The sequence below is a fragment of the Muntiacus reevesi genome, chromosome 6 (genome assembly GCF_963930625.1).
Source record: "Muntiacus reevesi chromosome 6, mMunRee1.1, whole genome shotgun sequence".
Taxonomy (NCBI): Eukaryota; Metazoa; Chordata; class Mammalia; order Artiodactyla; family Cervidae; genus Muntiacus; species Muntiacus reevesi.
In genome coordinates, this window is record NC_089254.1 from 14,490,559 (window position 1) to 14,509,978 (window position 19,420).

At 41.3% G+C, this 19,420-nt stretch overlaps 1 protein-coding gene and 1 non-coding gene across 2 annotated transcripts in view; both read right to left on the bottom strand.

Moving 5' to 3' along the window:
- Positions 1-19,420, bottom strand: part of ASNS (asparagine synthetase (glutamine-hydrolyzing)) — a 142,571-nt gene that overhangs the window by 94,804 nt on the left and 28,347 nt on the right. The window lies entirely within an intron of this gene.
- On the bottom strand, positions 14,507-14,579 carry TRNAC-ACA (transfer RNA cysteine (anticodon ACA)). Its single transcript has one exon. It is a non-coding gene; the product is annotated as a tRNA-Cys (tRNA).

The following is a 19,420-nucleotide window of genomic DNA, read 5'->3' on the forward strand; positions in this document are numbered from 1 at the left end:
ATTATCTTACTTCAGTACTATTCTCTATATGCATCTGACCTTTAAAGCTAAAGTTTACTCTTGTTTTTATATCACATGGATTAGATATATCATGGGCTTTTGAAAAAAAAAAATGTATATAGTTACAGGAATACTCATTCAGAATGAAATCCTAATTTAAATCCTAATTTCATGATAGTTCTGCAAAGTGAGTTCCCAAATGCAGGGACCATGTCTTTTGATTCCTTTCTACATTCCCTCCAAAAAGAAAAAAAAAAAAAGATTTAGAGCTGTGTAACCTTCAGCTATCCAATAAATGTTAGTCGAATTGAATCATTTCAATCACAAAAAGAAAATTTTATTAAACATCTGTGCCAAGTTTCAAGATGAAAATACATTTAAAGCAAAGTTAGGAAATGACACTAAAATTTTGAGTTGCAGAAGTCAGCAATTAAGAGTAATGTTCCAAAATAAGCACTGCCCATCTCCTGTGAATAAGCAGTTTATTTTGGCAATGGCAGAAGTTTGCCTTGGGTGGATACATAATGATCCCATGCCACTGCTGCTCTCTTCCAGACCAGTTAGAGATTTATTTCTCAGGCAGCTATGTAACTGATTGCTAAAGCTAAAACAAATGTGTTTCATATCATTCTCAAACACCATTTTTTTTCTACTTTGAAATAGTTTAGCTCATTAAAAAAGTTTTGACAAATATGACAAAGTTGCAAAAATAATTATCCAGAGCTCCATCATCTATACAGATCCACACTTTTTTTTCATGTGTAATAAGAATTTTATTACATCTCTTCTTATTTTCTCCCAGTTTTACTGAGATATAATTGACCTAGAGCACTGTAAAAGTTTAAGGTGTACAGCATAATGATTTGACTTACATACATCATGAAATGATGACTACAAAAAGTTTAGTGAACCTCCATCATCTCATATAGATGCAAAAAAAGAAAAAAAAATTTTTAATTTTCCTTGTGATGAGAACTCAAGATTTACTCTCTTAACAACTTCTGTATATAACATGGGCTTCCCTGGTGGCCTGGACGGTAAAGAATCTGCCTGCAATGCAGGAGACAAAGGTTCAGTCCCTGGGTTGGGAAGATCCCCTGGAGAAGGGAATGACAACCCACTCCGGTATTCTTGCCTGGAGATACCCATGGATAGAGGAGCCTGGCAGGCTACAGTCCATGGGGTCACAAAGAGATAGACTTGACTGAATCTGGGATTTACTCCCATAACAACTTCTGTGTATAACACACAGTAATATTAATTATATTTATCATGCTATATATTACCAAACAGATCCACTCTTAACATGTTCTTCTTGCTACTTTCTTCTGATACACCAAAAAACCATGTATGTTAATTGATTTTTGCATAGAATAATAAGCTAATCTGTATAAAATGTCAAAGTTAACTATGATCTAAGTGATGATACACCAGTTGTCTGTGAGTTCTCCCAGACTTTCTTTTGTGCTCTACATAGTTCTGCTGAAGGAAACACATTACCCCCAATCACTGTGTGTCTGGGTACATCTATGTTGGAGAAGGAGGAGGAAACATTTGAATTTCACTGTGCCTAGGAACCATCTGTAGGTCTTTTTAAAATGGAGAGTCAGAATTTTATTTTTTTTAATTGATGTATAGTTGATTTACAATGTTGTACCCAACTCTGCTGTACAGAAAAGTGTAGAGTCAGCATTGTAAACAAGCTTCCAGGTGACTAGCAGAAGATGCTAATTCATGGGCACACTTTTAGCAGCATAACCTGGGACATAAGAGAACTGATGGAAGAAGAAATTTTTGCCTTCACACATCTATCCACCATTAAGCCATTGCCACATCCCCGATCCATTTCTGGGAAAACATGGGACTATTTCTCATACCTGGAAAGTTTCCCGTAGGCTGAGGGTGGAGTAAAGACTTTTACTGCCATGCAAGTTAAGATATTGAGCAACCATAGTGAGGCCTCAGTACTGGAAGCCTTGCAGAGTTCACAAAGTATCTACTCATCTCTTTTCCTTTGGTAGTAACATATATGATATCTGGGCACAGGGCCTCCTAGAAAAAGGCTATACTTCTCAGCCTCCCTTGCAGCTGAATGTGACCACATTACCAACTTCCAGCCAATGGAATCTAAACAGAAGGGTGTGTAATCCATGGTTTGAGAATGGCAACAAATCAAATGAAATTAAAAGATTTTATTGGTTCTAGTTATGATAAACTATAGCCCAGTTACAGTCAACTAAAATTTTAAAGAAAAGTGCATACAGAGGTTGTTGCTTTGTTCCAACTGAAAAACCCATATCCTGGAAGTGACTACTCCAAGTGTTTCTGCCATCTAAACCTGGATCAACACCAGATTCTCTGGTAATGTTCCCCATGAATTTCAGAAATAGGGTTTTCACTTCAGTTGCTCAGCTATGTCCAACTCTTTGCGACCCCATAGGCTGCAGCACACCAGGCTTCCCTGTCCATCACCAACTCCCGGAACTTGCTCAAACTCATATCCATCCAGTCAGTGATACCATCCCATCATCTCATCCTCTGTCATCCCCTTCTCCTCCTGCCTTCAATCTTTCTTAGAATCAGGGCCTTTTCCAATGAGTCAGTTTTTCTCATCAGGTGGCCAAAGTATTGGAACATCAGCTTCCAATGAACATGCAGGACCGATTTCCTTTAGGATTGACTGGTTTGATCACCTCGCAGCCCAAGGGACTCTCAAGAGTCTTCTTTAACACCACAGTTCAAAAGCATCAGTTCTTCAGTGCTCAGCTTTCTTTATGGTCCAACTGTCACATCTATATTTAACCACTGGAAAAACCACACTTTGACTAGATGACCCTTTGTGGGCAAAGGAACGTTTCTGCTTTTTAGTATGCTGTCTAGGTTTGCTACAGCTTTTCTTCCAAGGAGCAAGCATCTTTTAATTTCATGGCTGCAGTCACCATCTGCAGTGATTTTGGAGGCCAAGAATATAAAGTTTGTAACCATTTCCATTGTTTCTCCATCTATTTGCCATGAAGTGATGGACCAGGATGCCATGATCCTCGTTTTCTGAATGTTGAGTTTTAAGCCAGCTTTTTCACCCTCCTCTTTCACCTTCATCAAGAGGCTCTTTAGTTCCTCTTCACTTTCTGCCATAGGGTGGTGTCAACTGCATATCTGAGGTTATTGCTATTTCTCCTGACAATGTTGATTCCAGCTTGTGCTTCATCCAGTCCAGCATTTCACATGATGTTCTCTGCATATAAATTAAATAAGCAGGGTGACAATATACAGCCTTGACATACTCCTTTCCCAATTTGGAACCAGTCTATTGTTCCATGTCCATTTCTAACTATTGTTTCTTGATCTGCATACAGGTTTCTCTGGAAGCAGGTAATGTGGTCTGATATTCCTACCTCTTGAAGAATTTTCTGCAATTTGTTGTGATCCACACAGTAAAAGGCTTTGGTATAGTCAATAAAAGCAGAAGTAGATGTTTTTCTGGAACTCTCTTGCTTTTTCTATGATCCAACAGATGTCAGCAATTTAAAAGTTTACTAACTAGTACACTGAATGCCAGAAAGGAATTCTCATTGGTTAACTTAAAGATACTTAAAATATCAGCATGGTCTCTAAAATCTTTTAGAGACCCTCCCCACCCTTGTAATAATACAGTAAAAGAATGCAATGTTTGAACCTTTAGAAATGATGCCTAAGGCTTGATTTCTAAACAAGGTCAGGTTTTTGGTTTTAAAACTGCCTGATATCAGCTATCTAGATAAGATTCCTGCTTCTGGAATGTTGTCACGCTTGCCTTGATTGTCTGGAGAAGGAAATGGCAACCCATTCCAGTACTCTTGCCTGGAAAATTCCATGGACTGAGGAGCTACAGTCGATAGGGTCTCAAAGAGTTAGACACGACTGAGCAACTTCACTTTCACTTTGCCTTGACTGAATTTTTCACTATTGATGAGATTGGAGATTAGAGGAGATTTGAGTCCAGATTTAGTTTTATTGACTGTGCTATGTTTAGTTGCTCATTTGTGTCCGACTCTTTGCAACCCCATAGACTGGAGCCTGCCTGTCCATGGGATTCTCCAGGCAGAATACTGGAGTGGGTGGCCATGCCCTCCTCCAAGGGATCTTCCCAATGCAGGGCTTGAACTCAGGTCTCCCACATTGCAGGTAGATTCTTTACCATCTGAGTCACCAGGGAAGCCTAGATAACAGAAACTATTATGCTTGTTTAAAAGTAAATGTTGTTAAAAGATGTCTCCATTTGTGGCAGAATTTGTTTTGAGACTTGCTTTCATATCATCTGGTAGCAAAGTTGACAAAGTGACCATTTTTACTGTTCTCTACCAAGTTACTCTTTACCAAAAAGCCCGTTAAGTATCATGTGGAACTCAACTAGCTTGTGTCAGTTCATGGTAAAGAGCAAGAAGGAGAGAAAGAGTTGTGTTTCCTTAAGTCCATGGAGCCACCATAGAACTCTGGACCTCTCTCCTCCAGCGGTGTTTTTATGCCAGAGAAATATATTTCCAATTTGTGTCAGATGCTAGCTATCCACTTATGTTTTCTGCTAGTCGTGGCAGAACCTGTCCTGATAAACCTGTAGATTCCAGTCACCATCCCAGGAAGACACTTCCCAGGACACCTTTTCTGATTTCACTTCCCCTCCCCCTGCCTATCTCTTCAGTATTTAGGATTAGCTCCACCATCACCCTCCACCCTCTACTTTCAAATACTTTGTACTCCTCTTCAAGCTCTTCTGAGAGTAAGCAAGAAGGGTGTTTTGTGACATTGTTGCTTTGGTGGGGGCCTAATCCCTCACTACTACTGTTTCAAGAAAAAAAGTTTCTAATCTTAACTATTTCCTGATGGCAGATATATCGGACATCAGGCATCTTGCCCTTAGACTTCACATCTGAGCACATATGATTTTAACACATTATTGATCAGGGGATTTTTGGAGAAACTAATACCTGTGGCCATCAATTTGTTATGCAAGTGAATATTGAAACGTCTCTGGTCAACAATGTTTGGGTAACAAAAGATATGGGCTACCCTAATGGCACAATGGTAAAGAATTCACCTGCCAATGCTGGAGACATGGGTTCAATCCCTGGGTAGGGAAGATCCCCCAGAGAAGGAAACGGCAACCCACTCCAATATTCTTGCCTGGGAAATCCCATGGACAGAGGAGCCTGGAGGGTTACAGCTCATGTGGTCACAAATGAATCAGACACGACTGAGCGACTAAACAACAACAAAAGATATATTAATACATTCCTGGTCAATAATGTGTTAAAAATAAAAATGATCAATTGTTCAGGATTGAATTTAACCCAAAGCTTGTGTAACACAGTATGGAATATATTTCCATTTTTTTTTACTTATTTTTTTAATCTCATGCTTTGTGTTTACACCACCTTCTTTTTTTTTAAGAGAGTAGGTTTTTAAGATTACAAATGACTCAAGACGACATAATATTCAAGATTATAGAACATGATTCAGACAGTCAGAATGCCTTTTGTCCTATTGTTATTATTTATCCTTTTCTTCATGCTTCTCTCCCCACTTCTCCAATAAAATCAGAAAAGGAGGTAAATAAAAGGCTTCATACTCCTAAGACCTCTTTAACTTCCTACATAGCAGAATACCATAATTTGGATTCTTTGGAGATCTCCTCTTCATGCAAAGTCCAGTCTATGATGAAACCAGTACAACATGATGATTTAGCCCACGTTCTAGAGTCAGTGTGAGTTTAAATTCTGGCACTCATTATGTGCCCTTAGACAGACAACTTAACCATTCTATACCTCAGTTTCCTTATCTAAAAAATGGAAATAAAAATAATGCCTCTCAAGATTAACATAAAGATTAAACAAAACAATAAAGAACTTAGCATAGTGCTTGGCAAGTAGTAAACATTTAATAGCATTTACTTCTTCAACAATTAATGTGTGCTATTTAAAATACTATTTAACATTGTATCAAATTGGAAACTGAGGCAGAGTGAGTCCCTAACATTAAGGAATTTGTAGGCTGGTGGGAGAAATAAAACATGCAGAGTACCTAACTGTAACAGGAATGGATATTAAGATAATCAGATAAATTACTTACTGTAAGCATTCATTAAAGATGGTTGCAAATCCTTTGTTATCCTGCTATTGGATCTAATTCACTTCTCCTTCAAGTCTGCACTGGTCTTAGTAATTTGCTTAAATAACAGTGTAACCAAAGCAATGCTGTAGGATCCTGCTCTGCTCTTTTAGAATGCTTGCTCCAAGGGAAGCCAGCCATCATGCAGGAAGCCCAAGTGTCTGGAATCATCAAGCTGTAAGGAAGCCCAAGATAGTGATCTGGAGCATGCACACGGACAGAGCACTAGGCCTGGCTGTTCCAGCCGTCTATCAATGAAAAATATTGCCTGCCATATAGTAAACAAAGGAAGGTGCAGCCATCAAGCCATCACATTACAGTCACCCCTGACAGTGTACCCTGAGGAAACTCAAGATGAGTAAACACAGGATACCAACCCCAGATAGCTGAGGTGTGTGTCAAAGGAAAGATTTCAATGAGCCCAGGCTTGCATCTTCCCATACATATAAAAACAGTGAATTCATTAACTTGAGATATCTGTGTGCGTGTGTGTTAATTGCTCAGTCATGTCTGACTCTGTGACCCCATGGACGGTAACCCACCAGGTTCCTCTGTCCATGGGATTTACTAGGCAAGAATACTGGAGTGGGCTGCCATTTCCTTCTCCATTAGACATTTGGTTTTCTTTAATTAACAGTAATTTTTTAATGTTCCAACTACCTGGTCTTTGCTGCAAAAATTCCTATATATCCTGACTCCACACCCCCTTGCCTCTTCAGAGTAGTCTCTCAGAGTGATCTGAGAGTTCTGTCTCTCAGGCTTGAAACACTCAGAGTAAAAGGTAATTCTCACCTCTTCAGTTCAGTTCAGTTCAGTCGCTCAGTCGTGTCCGACTCTTTGCAACCCCATGAACTGCAGCATGCCAGGCCTCCCTGTCCATTACCAACTCCTGGAGTCCACCCAAACTCATGTCCAGTGATTGGATGATGCCATTCAACCATCTCATCCTCTGTCGTCCCCTTCTCCTCCTGCCCTCAATCTTTCCCAGCATCAGGGTCTTTTCAAATGAGTCAGTTCTTATCAGGTGGCCAAAGTACTGGAATTTCAGCTTCAATATCAGTCCCTCCAATGAACACCCAGGACTGATCTCCTTTAGGATAGACTGGTTGGATCTCCTTGCAGTCCAAGGGACTCTCAAGAGTCTTCTCCAACACCACAGTTCAAAAGCATCAATTCTTCAACACTCAGATTTCTTCATGTCCAACTCTCACATCCATACATGACTACTGGAAAAACCATAGCTTTGACTAGATGGACTTTTGTTGGCAAGGTAATGTCTCTGCTTTTTAATATGCTGTCTAGGTTTTCTTCCAAGGAGCAAGCATCTTTTAATTTCATGGCTGCAGTCACCTTCTGCAGTGATTTTGCAGCCCAGAAAATAAAGTCTGTCATGGTTTCCATTGTTTCCCCATCTATTTGCCATGAAGTGATGGGACCGGATGCCATGATCTTAGTTTTCTGAATGTTGAGCTTTAAGCCAACTTTTTCACTCTCCTCTTTCACTTACATCTAGAGGTTCTTTAGTTCTTCACTTTCTGCCATAAGGGTGGTATCATCTGCATATCTGAGATTGTTGACATTTCTCAGCTCTTAGGTTGTGCTTTTCTTTTTTCAGTCAACACATCCCAGTCCAGGAATCAGACATGAGTACAAAAAAACCTGTTCTGGCAGCATCTTGGGAGCCACAGGAAGGTCAATAAGCAGAAGAACCCAGTACCCAGATACCACCAGCCAGATTTGAGTCCTCAGTCCTGTTGCCCCAGTAAAGCCATCCAAGTCAACTAACCAGATACAAATGCTAGATAAGCCATGTAAACTCTCTTTGCTACAGGTGACTTATTTTTTTATTTTTTTGAAGTGAATGTTTTCTGTTTTTCCTTTTGATTGCTCTGGGTCTTGCTGTGTGCAAGCTTTCCTCAGTTGTCGGGAGCAGAGGCTACTCCTCACTGCAGCGCACGGGCTTCTCATCACGGGGACTCCTCTTGTTGTGGAGCGCAGGCTCTAGGGTGCGTGCTCTTCAGTGGCTGCAGCACATGGGCTCAGTACAGCTCCTGGGCCCTAGTTGTTGTTCAGTTGCTAAGTCGTGTTCAACTCTGACCCCAGGGACTGCAGCACACCAGGCTTCCCTGTCCTTTACCATCTCCTGAAGTTTGCTCAAACTCATGTCCATTGAGTCAGTGATACCCTCCAACCATCCCATCCTCTGTCACCTGCTTCTCCTCCTGCTCGAAGTCTTCCCCAGCATCAGGGTCTTATCCAATGAGTCAGCTCTTTGCATCAGGTGGCCAAAGTACTGGAGCCCTAGAGCTCGGGCTCAGTAGTTGGGATGCACAGGCTTAGTTGCCCTGTAACATGTGGAAGCTTTCTGGACCAGGGATTGAACCCATGTCTGCATTGGTAGGCAGATTCTTATCCACTGTATCACCAGGGAAGTTCAGATGACTTATTTCTAATGGGATTATAAGAGTCATCTTTTTTATGCCTCTGTACATGTTTGAATGAGGAAAATAGTGTGTGCAGAGAAGAATTAGCATAGCAGGCCTGAGACTGTTAACCTTAGAAAGGTCTGCTTGAAAGATTGGCCCTTTGCTGGCATCTGGGAACTTAGCTAGTAAACAGTTCCCTATGCTGGTAGAAAACTTTCCCTAAATGACAAAGGCAGCTGAGTAGGTCTAGACTATGCACATTGATATGCTTTATACTAAATATCTGCCTTTATTCTAGGATCTGGAATTTGGGTATGCAGTGGGCAGAGAGTGCCTATTGACCAGCCCCCAGTAAAAACCTTGAGCATCAAGTCACTAAAGAGCTGCCCCAGACGACAACACTTTTCATGTGTGGTCACAACTCACCATTGAAGAAGGAAGTCACTGCACTGGGAGAGGCCTAAGAAGCTAACACCTGGTTTCCTCCCAACTTTATCCCAAGCACTTTTTCCTTCTTGTGATTTTACTTGTATCTTAAAAAAAATTTTTTTTTAATTTTTAATTGGAGGAAAATTGCTTTACAATATTGTGTTGGTCTGTGCCATACATCAACATGTATCTTTTTATGGTAAAGAATCTTAGTTATGAGTACACATAGATGCTGATTTCTACGAGGCCAGTTGTCAAATTGCTGTGCCTGTGGGGTGATCTTGGGGTCCCCCAATACATGGCATTTTAGAAATTATTAAACACATATTGAAGAGTCATTCAACTTTTTCATAAAAGGCTAGTCATCCCTCCTAACTAGCTCATGCTCTCCTCTTCTCCCTCCTTCCAAGGACACAGGTATTGAATTTTCTTCCCTCCCAAGTCCATCGCAGTATGTGGGCAGAAACACACTGCTGGGGGGGATGGTTTTATTTCTTCAGCCCTAAGAAAGGTGTTTAACTGCTATCTTGCACCCAAATGTAACAGTGGTCCACCTGATTTCCCTGGTGGCTCAGACGGTTAAGTGTCTGCCTACAATGCAGGAGACCTGGGTTCGATCCCTGGATCAGGAAGATCTACTGCAGAAGGAAATAGCAACCCACTCCAGTACTCTTCCCTGGAAAATCCCATGGATAGAGAAGCCTGGTAGGCTGTAGTCCACGGGATCAGAAAGAGTTGGACATGACTGAATGGCTTCATTTCTTCTTCTTCACCTGCCTTTTACTTGTTATCCAATTGTGTTACCTTGTGTGGGTGGAGTATAAGAGCTTTTATCTTATTTATCTTATTGGGTTGCAGATATCATGGAAATTTCTTTTAAAATATTTACCCAAAGGCTGAACTGGTGATAAAAAGCATTTTCTTTGCAATTAGAGAGCAAGTCTTCATAAATCTACAGCTAGCCACTAAAGAACTGGGATTACAGCATCAGCAAGATTTTTATCTGCCACAAAAAATCTATACAGTGTATCCTGCAATGCAGCATATCCATCTCACGTTGTTATAATATGGGTGGCTTATTTTCAGATGATCTTTCTGGTAAACTTTCTGATTATATTTTGATAAGGCTGAGCACCATTTTTTTAATCACAGAGAGGGACAAGAGCTTAGCCACCATGACAACCAAAGTCATTGGGTTCGGCTCTAGAAATCGACTGAGCATGGGAGAGTTGAAGAATTCAAATAAAAAGCCAGCAAATGACTGAATATTATATGATAAGCCCTTTAAATCTTGTTGTAGACACAGGACTGAGAATTAGGAGCCCAAGTTCTAATCTGCTTTCTGTTCTAAAGCTGACCTTGATAAATAATTCATCTTTACTGGACCTCTATTATACCAGCTATAAAATGAGAGGGTTCAAGTGAAACATTTTTTCAATCCCAAACATTCTACAGTTCAATGATAATATAAAACCTGGGATATGTGCCAGATGAGAGGGCACAAATGTATTTTGTAGGAAGGAGAGGTTCCTGCAGGCTAATATAGGACATTTTAATTAGTCAGAAAAAGAGAGTCACTTCTCTTGGAGGACAGAACTGGAGTAAAGGTATAAGGACAGAATCTACTCTGAGGGATCTTAGGGAAAATTCAATGTGAAATAACAATGTTATTAGTAATAGTTAACCACTTTGAGTATTTACTAAAATGAAAAATATCATCTCATTTAATTCCCATAACAGTTCTAGATATGGTCATTATTCCCATTTTACAGAAAAGAAAACCAAGGTACAGGAAGATTCAGAGTTTTCATGAGGTCACACAGCAAGTGGCAGAATCCAGAATGTGAAGCAACCTGGTATTTCAAAGAATAGCTTTTAATTGCTCTTATGGCAGTCACAGGTAGCAGTTGGTGACAAAACTCCCCACAGAAGCACTACAGTTTAAGTGCAACTGACTGGAAAACCAGCATAAAAAGAAAATAATAAGCCATCATCAAGAAGAATGATAATTACCTTTCCTGGAGTGCCATTTGTGTGTTGTTCATTTATTAACTCTAACCTTTCCAGGGGACTATCCTGGTGGCTCAGTGGTAAAGAATCCACCTGCAATGCAGGAGATGTGGGTTTAATCCCTGGGTCGGGAAGATCCTCTGGAGAAGGAAATGGCAACCTGCCGGGCCAGCCGGAAGATTTCAGTGAGCAAAACGATGCATTCCTTTAGGCTAAGAAATAAAGACACAGAACAGATGGGGTCGAGAGGATCGCTGCAGTCAGCGATGATTCTTTATTTCTCAGGGTTACATTTATACTAAACCAAGAAGAGAGTCTTCAGAAGAGAAAATATTTAAAATATTTTTCCATATACATCACTTTGAGATAACAATCACCAGAACTCTCTGATAACATCAAGGGATAAGAAAGGCATCCCATTTATCTTAAGTGTGGTCGTGAAAGGCTATCCATCTGCGTCATGTGTGCATTCAAGGCTTGCTAATGTTCTGTTAAGATTTAACTTGGATAATAAATTCCAGAGAGGGGTAGCGGGACAGAGAGCTATGTCTGCGAACAGACCCTTGAGGATCAAGGCAGCTCCCAGAGCCAGCCTTTTGGTTCAGGCCGCTCCCCGCAGCAACCTACTCCAGTTTGCTTGCCTGGAGAATCCTATGGACAGAGGAGCCTGGAGGGCTACAGTCCACGGGGTCACAAAAGAGTCAGAGATGACTTAACGACTAAACAACAAAAACGACGACGACCCTAATATGTGCCTTTTGTTTTTATTTCTGTTTTAAATGTCCATTTTACAATTAAGAAATATGGGTTCATTTCAACTTGCAATAGTTAGGTAGGTGGGTTGGGATTCAACCCTGAGTTTGTCTAACTTCAAGAATCCTACTTATTCCACTATGCCAGGTTGTATTACTGGCAAAAAAAAAAAAAAAAAAAATTTACAAATATTAAAAACAGCTGCATCCTACTGTATGCTTTTATTTATATGAAATTCTAGAACCCAGAAAACCAGTCTACAGAGACAGAAAGCAGATCACTGGTTGCTTGGCAAGGGAAAGCAGGGGTTAACTGCAGAGACCAAAAGAAATTTTTGGAATGCTAGCAAAATTTTACATCATGATTGTGGTACTGATTACATATATACTATGTTTGTTAAAACTCATTGAACGTACACTTAAAATAAGTACATTTTATTATATGCAGATTGTACTTCAATAAAGTTGATTTTGTAAAAAAAAAAAAAACCCAAGTGAATCTAGTATTTGGTACTCCAGACAGAAGCTGGGGCCGCTGGCGTAGCCTGTCTTTTCACATGCATGGGATCACTGTGCTGCATATGAAACCTGAGCTTCTTTTTCTGGCTGTGCTGTGTCCTGCTGCTTTGTGTGGGCTCTTTAGCTGCAGCAAGCGGGGGCTACTCTCTAGTTGCGGTGCACAGGCTTCTCACTGTGGTGGTGTCTCTCATGAAGTACAGGCTCAAAGGATAAGGCTCAGTAGTTGCCGTGCCCAGGATCTAGAGCCCAGGCTCAACAGTTGTGGCACATGGGCTTAGTTGATTCTCAGCATGTGGGATCGTCCCAATTAGCGATCAAACTGGGGTCTTATGAATTGGCTGGCAGAGTCTTCACCACTGAGCCACCAGGGAAGCCTGAAACATGAGCTCTTAACATCCATTCCAACCACCTTCTGTGATACCTTCTGGTATTGCAAAGACTGAAAAGCTCAAAATTACATTTCTATAACTCCTTCACAGCTAATGTTCAGAGTGTGAGTTAAATATACTCAAAAGAGACTAGGAAGGCAGGAGTGAGTCCAGGGCCACCTGCCTACTCTGTTTCAGCTACCGAGTAGGGTCATGCAAGCATTGGTTTTTCTGCAACAGCATCTCAATGTCCAGAGTTCAGCTTCAAGAGTGTTACAAGTTAACAGCTGCAAGGATGACAGTGTTTTCACAATCCTCAAACTGCAGCTATAGCAATGTGACCAAGAATGCAATAGCCTCCCTGAGAGACTCTTGATTTCACACATTTATAGCTCTCCTGGCAAATCATTTTGATGTTTATCTCCTGGTAGTAATTTCTGGTGGTTCGGTTTAGAGGCTATTCCTCATGTTCTCCAACAATTTTGCAAAAACCTAATTACCTATATTAAGTCCCTTTCTACTTATAATTGTGGGAATGATTTCTGTTTTCCTCAAACTATACATACACTGACACTACCATGAAAGATGGTATGGGTTTATTCAGGCAACCCAATAACATGTAATTACCAGCATCATCAGATTGATAGCAAGTTTTACTGAGTACTGCCTTTCTGCCAGAATGAATTCAATAAAGCACAGGCTGAGGACAGCTTTATTCTTCTCGCCATTCAACTCAAAACTCCACGGATTGATCTGTCTGCTCCTCCATGAAAGAAATGAGGCAGATCTCGTCACTTTTTAAGTCATTCTTAGATCTTAAAAAGTCCTCCAATTCATTTCAGCCTCCCAAATCACCTCATTTCAGTCATTAAAATTTCCAATTCAAGGTTGTTAACATGTAACCCAATGCTTTCATCCAATTTAAAACTTGTTTATGCCCCCAGCTTGAGCTTCCTTTGGCCTGTCATTTTGAGGAAGGGAACGTGGTTGACTTCTGCTCCAATTCGCTCTAAAACGTTTCTTCATCTCCCTTCTCCTTTCCATGCCTCCTCCTTTACTAGACTACACAGGTTCCTCAGAGTTGAAATGTCATTATGTCACATGTGAGTATGACATTATGAGTATGTCGTTACTTGCTCAGTCATGTCTAACTCTTTAACTCCACAGACTGTAGCCCATCAGGCTCCTCTGTCAGTGGAATTCTCCAGGCAAGAATACTGGAGTGGGTTGTCATTTCCTTCTCCAGGGGATCTTCCCCACCCAGGGATCAAACGTGGGTCTCCTGCATTGCAGGCAGATTCTTTACTGTCTGAGCCACCAGGGAAGCTCCTGGAATGTCACTGGGAAGAGGTGCAGTTAGTCTCTATAAGTCTAGATACGACCTGGCACTGGAGCCCTCTGGACACGGCAGATTCTCAATGCTAATTCTTTGTACTGACACAGCTCCCTCACAGAGCCCCCAGTGCCACCTTCCAATATCCAACCAGCTTCTTTCTAGGCTGCCCAGTGAGGAATCCTCCTCAGTTTCTACATCCACAAACTTCTTTTTGCTGAGGTGCAGCTTAGCAGAAAGCCTTCTTAGACAGTCTTTCCAAATGATTCCCACATAGCTCCATCTTGCCAGCCCATGGAACAGATGAGAAAATTTCCCTCTTCATTGTCTGTCAGTGGGGGAGCATCTGGGTGCCTGCAACCATAGCCTTTCACAATTTAATTCCCAAAAGTGAAGTGAGTGAAGTCGTTCAGTCATGTCCAACTCTTTGTGACACCATGCACTGTAGCCTACCAGGCTCCTCCATCCATGGCATTTTCTGGACAAGAATACTGGAGTGAGTTGCCATTTCCTTCCCCAGGGGATCTTCCTGACCCAGGGATTGAACCTGGGTCTCCTGCATTGTAGGCAGATGCTTTACCGTCTGAGCCACCAGGGAAGTCCAATTCCTAAAGCATCAGTTAAACATTAGTTCCTACTTCGCTCAAGCTCTCTGAAGGCTTCCTATCTCCCTCCTTGAGATGAAAGGAAAATGCTCCCCTCCCCTTCTACACGAGAAGCAGAATAGCTCTTTAAAAAACGATTTCTTTCTTTCTGACCTTATCAACTATGACTTCTTTGTCAGTAGAGATGGGTGATTGCCCACGTCAGCTCTCATAGTCTCAAACTCTCTCAGACTTTCTCTAGCCTTGTATAGGTGGCTCAGCAAGTCAGTTCAGAATGTGGAGGTATTCTGCAATTTTTTTATTTTGGTTTTGCAAGTCATGAAATTTTGGTCTTTATGGCCAAAACTGAAGCAGGATATTCTTTAATTATCACAGAAACTCTCTTATAAGGTAATGATTAAGGCTTCTGTTTTAGAAACAAAAAAACAGAGGTTCAAATGGCAGAAAATGGAATTCTGACACAAATAGGTATGACTAAGGGCTTTGTGGTTAACCATTATCATTATATGTTTGACACTGTAAACACTGAATTATGTCCCCCCCAAGACCATGGTTGGATGGCATCACCAATGCGATGGACTTGAGTTTGAGTAGGCTCTGGGAGTCGGTGATGTACAGGGAAGCCTGGAGAGCGGCAGTCCATGGGGTTGCGAGGAATCGGCACGACTGAGCACTGAACTGAACTGAACTGAACTGAGGAGCATATATTGACGTTCTAATCCCCAGATGTCCAGTACTCAGAATGTGACCTTACCTGGAAGTGAGAGGGTAACAGGCATAAAGGCCAGGGGTCTCCAAACAGAGGAAACAGGCTGCAAGTGTCAGACATTTTTTATCTCTCTCTTAAGCAGCAGGAGGAAACAAACTACAAGTGTTAGATTTTTTCCCCTTCTCTATACAAATATAAAAAGAGGTTTATTTTAAAATTCTCTGTTGCCATGATGACACCTGGTTCCACCTGAACTTAACTTCTCTCAAACCTTGAGCTAACCAATGCGGTTTTTCTTATGGAAATGTTTGTCTTAAGCTATGTTAATGAACTATGTATTTACCCTAGACTCGGTTTTCAAGTGGTTCTGCCTAAGGATCAAAACCAACTTGACAAGCCAGTAAGTTTTACACATGCAAATGTTCTCTTAAGCTATGTTAATGAGACTGTATTTGCTTGGAAATCTGCCTTTCTTTGAGATTCCATGGCCTGGGACAACTCACCTTGTGCCAGTGTAATCTAAAATGCATGCTGCTGGTGAGGGGCCAGGTGCCAGTCTCTGAGTTCTGAGACATTTCCTTTCTCCAGTTAGCAGACTGCTAGTGGCTATATAAAATCCATGGGATTTTCCAGGCAAGAGTACTGGAGTGGGTTGCCATTTCCTTCTCCGGGGGATCTTCCTGACCCAGGGATGGAACTCAGGCCTCCCGCATTGCGGGCAGACGCTTTACTGTCTGAGCCACCAGGGGATCCCCAGTAGCTAAAGACTAGCAGGGGGCATTCTTTCCGCTCCCTTCTGGTGTCTACGTCAGAAGTTTTATCTATCTCTTTTATACTTCAGTAAAACTCTATTACACAAAAGCTCTGAGTGATCAAGCCTCGTCACTGGCCCGGATTGAATTCCTTTCCTCTGTGAGGCCAAGAATCCTGGCGTCTTTCACGGCTCAGCAACAACCTTTCAAAAGGAAGGTTAAACTATTAAACTGCTAGTCTCTCAGTCATGTCTGACTCTTTGTGACCCTGTTGACTATAGCCAGCCTGCCAGGCTCCTCCGTCCTTGGGATTAACCAGGTAAGAATACTGGAGTGGGCTGCAATTCCTTTCCCCAGGGGATCTTCCTGATCCAGGGATGGAACTTGTCCGAGCCACCAGGGAACCCCAGGGAAGGAAGTTGTTGCAGCGTAATTTGTCAAGATAAAGTCATATTAGACTAGGGTAGGCCTCTATTCCAATATGATTGCTATTCCTATAAAAAGCGGGAAATCTGAACACAGAAAGGCACATGGAGAGAAAGTCATGTAAAGACAGGTTAAGCTGTCACAAGCAAAGGAACTACCAGAAGCTAGGAGAGAGGTGTAGAACAGATTCTTCTCTAGCTCCCTCAGAGGGAGCACGGCCTTGCTGCCACTTTGATATTGGGCTGTGAGTCTCCAGGCTAGGGGACAATAAATCTATTTTTCAAGCCATTCAGTTCGTGGCACTTTGTTACACCAGTCCTAGAAAACTAATAATAGAAAACTATTTCCGTGGCTATGTGACTGCCACGGAAATATGACTGAAATTCCAGTTGAAATAAGTCCTGGGAGAAAACACCTGAGCAGCTAAGAGAAGTAAAGGCATTGGAACAGCAGAGTGGGGCCTGTTAACTTTCTGTGCTGGATGACAGAAAATTGTGTTGGTCATTAGGAACCATTGGATGGGCTGCTAAGTAGGAAGCTCCAAAATTAATCTCACTTTCCTAACAACAGAGAAGGACCACTTAATTTACCTTAAAAATTTTTTAACCAAACAAATCTCCAACCAGAATTTTATATATAACTGTTTCTAGAAAAGTTTAAGGAAATTTGGAAGGGGCCCAAATAGGATGTAATACCTGTACCTGAATGTACAGAACTAGGAATGAATGAATAGGCAGTGCATTATAAGCTTACATTGAATAGTTAATGTTCTTACTGGCTTTGAGATGTATTGAGATACTAGGACACTTTAACGAGATTCACTTATATATACATGAGGCTTTCAGATAAACAATTATAAAGATTTTCAAATTGTAATTCATGCAGAAAATGGAGACATATTTGCATGTTCCAGACAAGACACACACAAACACTATCATTTTAGAGATTTTAGGTATCTAGCTTTGATTTAAAAAAAAAATTGGCTCAAGTAGCATAGATATGCAATTAGATATTAATAAAAATACCTCAAAAATCTCAGTGGCTTATCACAATAAACGTTTGTTTTTCTTTCATATCACAGTCCAATGTGGATCAGATGGCCCTCCTGCAGCTTGTAGCTATGCCATCTGGAATGCTTGGCCTCCACTGAGGGGAGGTGGGGGATAGACAGGGTACCCTGGCTCTTAATTGCCTCAGTCCAGAAGACACACACATCAACTCTGCTCATGGGTCACTGGCCAGAACAAATCACACGGCCCAGAGGCTGGCTAATGTAGGAGAACACCTAGAATATTGGGGGAATACTCTTTGTCTCTGCCATAAAACTACACAGGGAATGAGTGTGTAAACACTAACTCCCAAGCTGCAATGTTTGTTAGATGACAAATCCAATGAGAATCTGATCTCATTAATATTAACAAGCAGGCACTCCAATGCCTTCCTATCTATATGCAAATCATTACAGCCTGGCTTGATTGCTAAAATTAGTGCTGCTCAAAGGCTCCCCATTAATCTGGTAGCTCCCAGAGGAGTACCTCATGTGTGACCTGTCTCCACTGAACTAAATCACTCCACGTATAAAACCAAAAAGGAAGTAAGAGCTCTCAGGGGCAGCTTAGTGAGAGAAGAAAGTGGTGAGCAGTCCAGAACTTGGAAAAAAAGTAAAAAGATTGAGGAGAGGGTCTCAACAGAGACGGAGGCCCAGCCAGGTGGCAGCTGACAGGAGAAAATGGTGGTTAGTGATTTATCCCCCGGATCAGGACAATGATCACTAGTATCCAAGTTTCAGTCACTCTCAATTCTTTCCTGAACTGCCTTGGTGCTGTTCAGTCACTGAGTTGTATCTGACTCTCTGCAACCCCCTGGACTGTAACACGCCAGGCTCCTGTCCTCCACTATCTTCTGGAGTTTGCTCAAATTCACGTCCGTTGAGTCAGTGATGTTATTTAACCGTCTCATCCTCTGCCACTATAACCTAAATGATACTACAAATCTGCTACCCTAGAGAAAGGGACAGGCCTTGGTAATTAACGAGGGCTGGAATAACTATGGAGACCCTGATCCCACATTGTCTACAGCAAACATATTTTACAAAAACTCACATCTCAGATTATATATCCCAATTATTTTATTTAAAAAAAAAAAAAACTGTATTCTGTAAAGCAATTATCCTTCAATAAAAAATAAATAAATTTTAAAAAATAAAATTACAAAAAAAAATACTGTCACTGTGGAAAATCAGTCCCAGAGGAAAACGGAAAAGAAAGAACTTTTCTGGGGGAAAGCCCCATGGAGAGCAGCTGACAGCACAGATTTGAAAGTAGGTACAAGCAGCATGCTCTCACAGCTTTTTGCCAACATTGCTTAATAGAGAAAAAAAAATCTTTCTATATTTTCACTATATTGTATTTGCATCAGTAAATCCTAGAGGAACACCAAAGAAGCTGTGGGGGAAAAAAAAAAAAAAGCTACCGGGGCCAGAAAAGAGGGGAAACAGGCAGACAAAGTCAGGGTAGGAATGAGAATTTTCACTACGTACCTTCGATACTGTTTGATTTTTAAACCATCTGAATATGTTATCTATTGAAGACTGTAAAAGCAATTAGGAGAAAAAGAAAAGTCTTCCAACTGCCACAGCCTTGTGCACAAGCTGCTCTGGGAAAACAAAAGAACTGAAGCAGAATTCTTGAGTGAGGCAGTGTAGAAAGTGGCCAGTAGCCACAGAAGAATGTGGACAGTAGCCACTGTCAGCACAAGCAGGAAATGGGAACAAGGAGACCTGGAAGCTTCTGACTCAACTCCCTTCTCTCTAAAGCTTCAGAGTTATTTGTGGAGAGAAGATGTTGGGTTTTCATATAATGTGAAATGGGAGCTGGACACTTGGGAAAACTTGGACCCAAGAGGAAATGGTGGCTCTAGAAGAATGGGAGGACTTGGGGACATCCAG